Source organism: Lolium rigidum, chromosome 7 (genome assembly GCF_022539505.1).
Source record: "Lolium rigidum isolate FL_2022 chromosome 7, APGP_CSIRO_Lrig_0.1, whole genome shotgun sequence".
NCBI lineage: Eukaryota > Viridiplantae > Streptophyta > Magnoliopsida > Poales > Poaceae > Lolium > Lolium rigidum.
The window spans coordinates 89,574,626-89,584,505 of record NC_061514.1 but is presented as its reverse complement, the minus strand read 5'-3'; positions in this window follow the sequence as shown (position 1 = coordinate 89,584,505).

Genomic DNA, 9,880 nt, shown 5'->3' with positions numbered 1-9,880 from the left:
ATCGATGTATACTTGCACGTTTTTCCCGATCTGTGTTGCTAAACACTTCTGCATCATCCTCTGATATGTTGCTCCCGCATTTTTTAGACCGAAGGGCATTGTCTTGTAGCAAAACACGCCGTAAGGTGTAATAAACGCTGTTTTGGCTTCATCATCTTCTTTTAATCTGATCTGGTTATAACCAGAGTATGCATCCAAAAAGGAAAGACGTTCACAACCTGCCGTGGAGTCGAGGATTTGATCGATCCTTGGGAGGGGAAAGTGATCCTTAGGGCAATGTTTGTTGAGACACGTAAAGTCGACGCACATGCGAAGGACTGTCGTGTTTGTCTTCGGCACCATCATCGGGTTAGCTACCCATGTGGCTTCGTAGATATCTCTCGATAAAACCAGCTTCCTCTAGTCGATTTATTTCGAAAGCATGGCTCGCGGTTTGGTTCCGAAAACGCCGCAAAGGTTGTCCGATTGGTTTCGCTCGTTGGATCCAAATTTAGGTGGTGCTCGGCAAGTTCCCGGGTACTCCTGGCATGTCGACTGGACACCATGCGAAGATTTTCCGGTTCTCACGGAGGAACTCGACGAGCGCGCTTTCCTATGCGATATCCATGTTGTTTGCAATGGATGTCGTCTTTTTGGATCCGTCTGGGTGAATCCGCACCTCTTTAGAATTTTTCTGTCGTGTTGAAAGTTGATTCTTTGTTTGGCCTTCCAACGTCCGGCAGTACGTCGTAATCGGTCATGCTTTTCGACGCCAAGTATTCAGCTTGCATCCCGAAGGTTTCGATAACCGATGGAAATCTTTGTCGCACTTATCAGCCTAAGGCGAAACTCCCTTTGACCGTGATTGGTCCCTTGGGTCCAGGCAATCTCCATAACAGGTATGTATAGTGTGGTACTGCCATAAATCTAGCATATGCTGGTCGTCCCAACAAAGCGTGGTACTGCGATGGAAAATCCACGACTTCAAACTCCAGGTTCTCGATTCTATAATTTTCTCGGGTTCCAAACTGAACGTCGAGGTTGATCTTCCCCAATGGGTAACTTGGTTTCTCTGGTGTGATGCCGTGGAACCTTGTGTCCGTTGGCTTCAGGTTTGCTAAGGATATGTTCATCTTCCTCAATGTATCCGCATACATAAGGTTTAAGCTGCTGCCACCATCTATGAATACTCGAGAAACATCAAAGCCCGCAATAACTGCCGGCAGAATAAGTGCTGACTGCCCTGGTCGAGGAACTTGCTACGGGTGGTCCGCTATAGTGAAGCCGATGTCTTGCCCTGACCAATTGAGGTACTCAACTATTGGTGGAGGCATTTTCTCTGCCATGAACACCTGTCTCGAGATTACTTTTTGAGTTCTGTTGGACGGCCTTCCCTTCGAATCATCGACACCGCTCCGTTTGAGTTAGGATCAACGTAAGGTGGTGGTGGAGGTGCTGCCGCTATTCCGAGCTGATGCCGATTGTCGTCCGTAATCGCGGGAGGTGGCGGTAGGTGAACTTCGCTCCCGGGCTCCCGAGGGTTTCTCTCGTGCTGCTCGAGCGTGAGCATTTTCTCGCGTATCCGAACATTGCCTCGAAAATTTCGACAGCTCTTTCCGCAGGTGCCCCGACTGTCTTTTTCCGTTGCCGTCGAGGAAGAAGTGCATCTGGCACGGTCCGTTCAGCATTTCTTCGGGGGACACAAAAGGTCTTGGAAACCTCGGCCCACTATTTTGTCTGTTGCGGGAGTCGTCCCTATTATCGCTTCGCTGTTCATTGCTTCTCTGATAATCATCTCTGTTGTTTCCTCCTGCGCTGGCTCGGAATCCAGCCGAAATTTGCCCTGGAGCGTCGTAGTTCTGGTACTGCCGAGGAAATCGTCGCCTCGATTGATAGTTTCGACCACGGTCCTCCTCTGGCGACCTGTGTCGTTTATTGTGGACAGCGTCTTCTCCGTCTGCCCATCTATTTGCTATCTCCATCAACGCAGATACTGTTTTTGGATTGGTTCTTCCCAAGTCCTCGACAAAATCTCCACGCCTAATTCCTGCGACAAACGCATCTATTGCTCTCTCGTCGATATATTTTCTCGCCGAGTTTTTTATGATGTTCCACCTTTGGATATATTTTCTCATTGACTCATCCGGCTTTTGTCGACATGCCCTCAGCTCTTCTAACGACGCAGGTTTTTTGCACGTGGACCTGAAGTTCTTGACGAATATGTCCTCGAAACTTTCCCAGCTGTCGATGGATCCCGGCGGAAGTTTTTTGATCCAAGATCGTGCGGCTCCACTTAAGTGCACCTGAATACTTTGCATGGCTGTTGCTCTAGTTCCTCCAGCTTAGCTTCACCGTCTCGAGGTAATCAATTAGCCGATCCTCCGGATCTTGCAGGCCGTCGAACTTTTTGAAGTGATCGGGTAACTTGAATCCCGAGGGGACTCGAGTTTTTCGGACTCTTCTCGTGAAGCACGGTAGACCGCACATATCCTCGTCATTAAGCTCCGGGACCGCCGATGATCCCTTCTGCTTTGCCTCGCTCTATCGACCCTTGCTTGTGCTCCCGTATCTCTTGCTCCACTTGGTCCTTCGAGAGCTGCCGCCGTTGCCGCCGCAGGTCGTGGACTATTTTGCCTTGCCGCTCCTTCGGGAGGCGTTGCTACGAACGCCGTCCCCATAGCTCCAACCCTCGCTAACGCCATATTGTATAATGTTTCCCTTGGATCTCCCGGGGTGGCCTCGGATGCAAGGATGTAAGCTTGTGTCGCCATATACCCAGCTTCCGGTGTCTTAGGGATAATATTTCCTCTTGTATCTATCGACATAAAAGACATGTCGAGGTTTTGAACCAAGTGCTCTCTTTCTCGCTTCGGGTATGTGTTGTAACCTTGATCTTCCTCTCGTTCCGAGCCTCCCCGTGGCTATCACCCGAAACTCTAGATTGTCCACTTAGATCCGCCCTTCTCCCGCCGGATGCGTAAGCTGCCTCCTTTCTCCCGTTCAACTCAGCTGTCTCGTTTTTCTATTTCTGGGCAGTTCGTGCGAGCCTATATTGATAAGCTTGCAGCTCTTGAGCTGTGGCTGTCGTCGTCATTGGCTCCGAACCATCTAGGGCTTTTGCCGCTCTATCCCAAGCTGCCTCGTGGAAGTTGAACTCGACGCGTGGTGTGGGCCCGACATATTTAGTGCCCATACCTCTCCTTAGATCCGAGGGATCGACAAAAGGATTTCCCAACTCGTCGAAAGCCTCCGATGTTTCCTCTTGATTTTCGATAGCATAAATCCGATGATATTTGGTACTCGGATCTATGTTGGGTTTGGTGACATCATTGTTGAGATTGATGAAGACCTTGCCCACTGTGATGGATTTGTCGATGAAGTCGTAATTGTCGACATCGCTGGAGCCATCGCTTATATATGAGTCCGCAGATGACTCAAACGATGTATCACTGAAGATCTTGGCGAGTTTCTCTCTTGTTCTGATGCTGACGTAACGTGTTGCCGAAGTTTCTTCTTCTGACTCAGTTGACGATGCATAGCTTGAAAAATCAGAATCGACCGCCGACGATCCCGACGAAATCGGAATTTCGACACGATACGATCCTTCCTTCTCGACGCGAAAGTGGAACCTTCCGAACGTCATCTCCAAGGGCTCCGCCGGATACGCATATGCATCCAAACGGGAGGGTGGGTGAGGAACAAAATCAACAAGACCAAGCAGCGATCCGTTTACCTCGATCCATAGTGTTGCTCCCGGTTGACGATGTCGAAGATCTTGAACGTGCCATCGAGATCGGATCCTTACGCCTCTAATTCCCACGTACGGCGCCAATTGACAAGGGATTAACTTATCAATGCCTATGGATTGTAGGCTAGGGTTTAGTTAGAAGTAGAGGGCAAGTAGATCTCGAAGGTTTCAGCCGAAAAGTACTCGACGATTATGAAAACTAGGGTTTGCAGACAATGATTCGATGATCTCCTCGTCCCTCGACTCCCCCTTTATATAAGAGGTGGAGCCGAGGGTCTCGTTTTGTACAAGTTACAGAGTCCGGGACGGTTTCTAACTCATCCCGCCAGATTTACAAACAACACTTCCTATTACAATTCTACTTTCCTTAACATATCTTGGACTCTCGAACCTTCTTATTCTTCGGGTAGTGGGCCTTCGATAAACCCCGGGTACTATCTTTGGCAGGCCCATTTGGGATGCCTATGTCACTAACCCCTTAGATCAAATCATCTCTACCCAAAACAAGGTTTTAGAAAAGGTCACATTGAGGTTTATATCACTAGACTTGATGATCTACTTCAATTCCATCAAGTTCAAGTGAAACTTCAGTTACTGTGACTGTTTTACTTTAAAGCGCGAAAATTCCCCGGATTTTCTATGCATGAATGCAATGCACACATCTATTTCCTCTATTTTGTAACCCCAGATCCTGGGATATTACATCAAAAGAGGAAAAAATAGCAAAGGAGAGAAAGGATGGGGCATTGGTGGAGCTATGTACTGACTATGGCGTCAACGAACATCACATTAAGTGTATGTGTTTATGCGGATACAATGAACAATATCGACTCTCTAACACCATAAGCCATTGAATGTCCTAGCACCTTCACTGTGGGGGCAACAACCATGTAGTACTGTAGGTAGGAAGGAGATGACGAAGGAGGGGAGGCTTCTCATGGTATAGGACTGTAGAGAAACTTTACAAAAAGATCAGAATAGTTATTCTAGTGGTAGTGTTGGCCACATTGAAGCCCATATCTATGTTTGGGGACCTTTGGAGGGTGTCCAATCAACTCAAATGAAAAATGTACATGTAATATAGAAAATAGAATAGATAGAGAGATCTCGCCAACGATCTAGAAATCTCAACATACAATATGTTTTGATGTGTCCTTTGGCATTAATATAGGGGAAAAACTTCGCAATGGCAGAATCCACGAGAGAAAACAAAGAGAACTTAGAAAGACTACTCATGAAGAGCTGCCATCAAGCTTGCTAAGCCATGTCTAACCTAATACAATAAGCTCTTAGCAGAACAAGTTACATTCTAAAAACCTCTTCATTTTCTTTCTTTCCATAGGTGCCACATAACTAAACTGTGATGGAAGTCTGTTCACTTTAAACCTTGCCTCTTTCGAATCTTGCAAGTTTCTTCCACCAACCTGCTATTGAGGAAGAAGGGGTAGCAATGTCAGCTGCATGGGCATGAGTTGCAGAGAGGCCCTCCCATAATTCTTTTACATATGTGAATTTCATGAATACATGGTGGGTTGTTCAATTTGTTGATCACAGCAGGAGCATTTAACTGGATGAGTCCATCCTATAGATTGAAGTCTATAAGTAGTCCAAAGCCAATTTTGGATGAGCAAACACAAGAAAATTTTGATTTTACCCTCAATTCTAACATCCCTAGGCAGCACCAACCCGCGGTCTTGGAATTCTTCAAAAGAAGCCCCTTCTTTGTTCTTCCCCATAAATCCTCAAATCCACTTGAAGTTCCAGCTTGTTCTCCCCGTGTTCTTGAGCAAGAGTCAACAACAAATGAGGTACTATGTCTCTATTGCACCGATGGTGCTCATGAGGTTGTTTGGCCACGACTCAGCGTAGACCCTATGCGATCTACCTGGAGTGAATACACGTATTATTTGTTGGTGATCTCAGGTCATGGCAGGCCCTGTCAATTATGCAAGGTTTCAGTAATGAGGTAGATGCTATGTTAGCAATTAGCACTATGTCGAGCTACAGGTTCCGAAGTAGAGCTGCTTAGGTCCTATCCTAAAGAGTCGGTGGTATGGCCTTCTTTTTTTAGTAGGTGAATGTTTGTCTAGTTGATGAGAAACATCTCGTTATAGAACCCAATATGAAGTGGGTCAGATCCGATTAGTGTATTGAAATTTGAGGCAAGCCATATTATATTTTCTGAGTGCATTTGAAGTGTGTGGTTTGCTAAAAAAAAAGGGATATCCATCCAAGGACAAGCCAACAGATCCAGATAAGGAAAAGATATATGAATATTTCAGGTGACTATTGAAACAAGAACAGTTAAAATCGGTAGCTTCTGAATCTATCAAGTATGCATTTGAACCAAATCAAGTGAAATTGTAAACTCCAGGCAACTATGTTAGTTGGGCACATCATCCTCAAGTAATACCCATAGTTATAAGGGTATGCTAGATTTTGATGAAGGAAATTAAAAAAACTAGTGATAGTTGCACAAAGTGGAATAATGACAAAGTGTTGGGGGGCTGTTGGGAAGGTACTACAGCAGGTTGAAGTAATGTCAACCGTGTATGAAGTATGGAAAGCCCAGGAGAAACAATTTGCTAGAAAATCAAACAAAATCCATGCAAAACCGCATCATGGAAGAGCTAACTGACTTACAATACGGCACTAAATCCATAATCCATAACATATTAAGTAGGCGATCTGAAGCGACTCTATAGGAGTCTACATTATTACAATCCTTTTTTAGCATGTTGATAAGAAAGATGTATCCATCCATCATGAGTGGTTTGAGTGTTATGGAAAAATTGTTTCTCGAGTGTTTGAACATGCAATTTAATCTTCATTGACAACTTATTTTCTCCCAACCTGAATGGCAAAGCCTTGATGATATCATCTCCAATGTACTTGAGGAAGAGATTGACTTAGCCAAACACATGGATCATGATCTTAAATATGGAGACGCCCTTGTCAAGGAAAAAGGCAAGTCTTTATTTGACCATTGTAAGAGAAATGGATACACAAATGATGGTTGTTATTAGTTGCATGGCTACCCACCTTGGTAGGAGAAAGGAAAACCTCGATCAAGGGGAGTTCAAGGAGTGAGCAAGATTCTGGCTAACAACACTACAAACCTACGTGGGGCACCAATAGTAGACATACGAGCTCTTGAGGAGTTCTACTCCAAGATTAAACTCTCAGAAAGCTCATCTTCCTCCAAGGGAAACTCCAAGTCCGATTCCAATCTCATTGCCACTTATCACCAAGGTATGCAAATTTATCAATCAAACACCACCACAAAATCAAAGCTAACTGTAGAACTTGGTTTAATCCCACTTATTGTGCTTTTCAGGAGCTAGCGACTCTGAGACTCTTAGGGATTGTGACCAAGCATGAATGACTTTATTATCTTGATGATTGTAGTGATGAAATGGCTCTTGCACGATGCTTGTCTCCCTATCAAGAGTTGTTGTTACATCACCACAGACTTGGACATCCTCCTTTAGGTTTTTTTTTATTTTGTGTTTACCTATATTTATTTAAGTTAAGTCCTAGAGAGGCCTTGGTATGTGATGCTTTTGAGTTAGCCAAACATACCAGGGGATCATATCCTAGCATTGGTCCAAGATGTGAAAACCCATTTGAAAGAATTCACTTTGTTTTGGGTCCTTGTGATCTGTTATGGACATCGATGGGTAGTGACCTTCATTGATTACTTTAGTCGATACATAGGTCTGTACCATTTGAATCATAAAAGTTAGATGTTTGTCTATTTTTAAAGACTTCTGCGCCCTTATTAAAAATAAACATGCAAATAGTATTTTTTTTTGTATAAACAATGGTACAAAATATGTTAATCATGAATTTGAATTATTTCTTACGTATAGTGGTATTGAACATCAAACAACATGTGTTAATACTGAGGAGAAGAATGGTGTCAACGAACATAAAAATAAACATTTTCTTGAAGTTGCTCGTTGTATACAATGAATGTCCCCAATTTTCTTTGCGGAAAACCAATCAAGATTGCAACTTAATTACTTCATAAATTGCATGTCTCTGTAGGGATTCGTAGCATAGAAAACAAAAAATTCCTACCGTAAGAACGAATAACAAACCAAGATCTAATCTAGTAGATTGTAGCAACGAGGTGAAGATCATCATACCCTTGAAGATCGCTAAGCGTTAACGAGATTAAATCTCGTGGTTGATGTAATCGATCACTTGCCGCTTGCAAAAGCGCATAGAAGATCCCACAGTGACGCGCACACACCTACTCTAATGTGTCCTTTATCTTTTTTGCTATCCCATTTAACCAATCCCCAAAGAAATTTGTAATATCAATCAGCAGTGGAATACTCACAGAATTCTTGTGAAAGGACATGTAAAATACAAATGTTGTATTATCTCATCTCCATCACGAATTCACGATCGAAATAGACATGCTGAAGTTGATCATCATTTCATTAAAGAAAAAACTTGACAAATCAGTACTTTGTATACCATATGTGTACTCATCCAGTGACGCAGATGTTTTAAGCAAAGGTTTACCAGAGAAAACATTTTTGTGTCTTTTGTAGCAAGATGGATATGTTCAATGTTTTTGCCCCGAGTAATGCTACACCTACGGACTCCTCTTTACGGACTGAAGTCTACGCGCTGAGGTGGAAATCAGTGAATGGATCATGGCCCGAACATCACGGGTGGGAAAAAGATTACCACCAGTCTTGTATGCCCATGTAATCCCGTAGGTTGTTTCCGTAACAAAATCATCCGTAAGTGTAGCTTTATTGTTTTGCCCCATCTTTAGGGGAATGATGGCGTAGGGACTCAAATGAAAAATGTACATATAATATAGAGGAAAGAATAGAGGGAGGGATGGGACTGGTGTTTTGGCACATGGGATCATATGATCCCTTTATTTTGAAATGCCTCTTAGATGTATTTTGAAACATCAAAAAATTGAAACAAAAAATTTGCACGTATATCTTCATGTGCTACACGTTCACAAAGTTGTTTCATGAAAATTTGACTTGTGTGGTGGCCTATGTAAAAAAGACAAAATTCGGTGCTAAAAATAAAGCTTATCATAACATAAATTTTATCTTTTTTATATAGAAAAAAAATCGTTTTTTTCTCGAAACTTGACGAACGCACATATATTGTGAAGATGTACATGTAGAATTATTTCTCAAAAATTTTCAACACTACAAAATAAATTTTCTTGGTAGAGGAAGCATACACACCCGGGAGCCAAACCTGAATTTCCGGGAAGGAGATCGGTAACAATCCAGAAATTTCCACATGCAGTAGCTTGTACCTTCTCTGTTTTTTCTCACAAATCCTCATATCCACTCTGTTATGGTCTAAGCTCGATGGCAACACACCAAACGGCTTTAGATCCGACTCAGCTATATTGCTGCAGCAGGATGAAGTTTACAGAGAAGGAAGGAGGTATCCCAGTTAGACATGGGCCTGATGGGTCAGCTCATACAAGGCTTATTAGCCACGGTCGGCACGCAGGCCCATCCTTCTTGATCCTGCCATACTTGCCTTTGGTCCTCTAGAACGCTTGGTCCTGACACACTCGAATCTCTATGATTTCTGCTTGCGTCTCAACAGCCAGTATTGTAGCTAGGGCTGGAGCATTTCAGCTTGTAATCGAACGCTTGCCTAGGTAGGAGTAGTACATGTCGGCCGGGCCGGTATATAATTAACTAGCAAATTTGCCCGTGCGTTGCTACGGTTTATATCCTATTAATTTTATTTTTATTTTTTCATGTTATCACAAAAATTAGCTTTTTAGTCAAGGAGTGAAAACCTGTAGCTCTTAGTACTCCCCAGCTAATCTCTCGCTCTCTACAAAAGGGTCATGAGTAAACACTTAGTTAAAGTTCATGCACGTGTCAATTAAGTGTGTCATATCTTTAGAATCACTGCAAATTATATCCAAGAAAAATTAATTTGGATTTGAGGGGTAGGCAAGTGAACAAAACATGAACTACTCGTGCTGAAAGAATCTATAGTGGAAGGTATATATTTGGAGTTGTATATCTTCATATACATGATAGTGTAAATTTTTTTTAGATATTACCGTTTTGCACTGAAAGTTGTACATTTTAGTAATATATATAAGAGCATCTCTAGCCGCGTCCCCCAAAGCGTCCT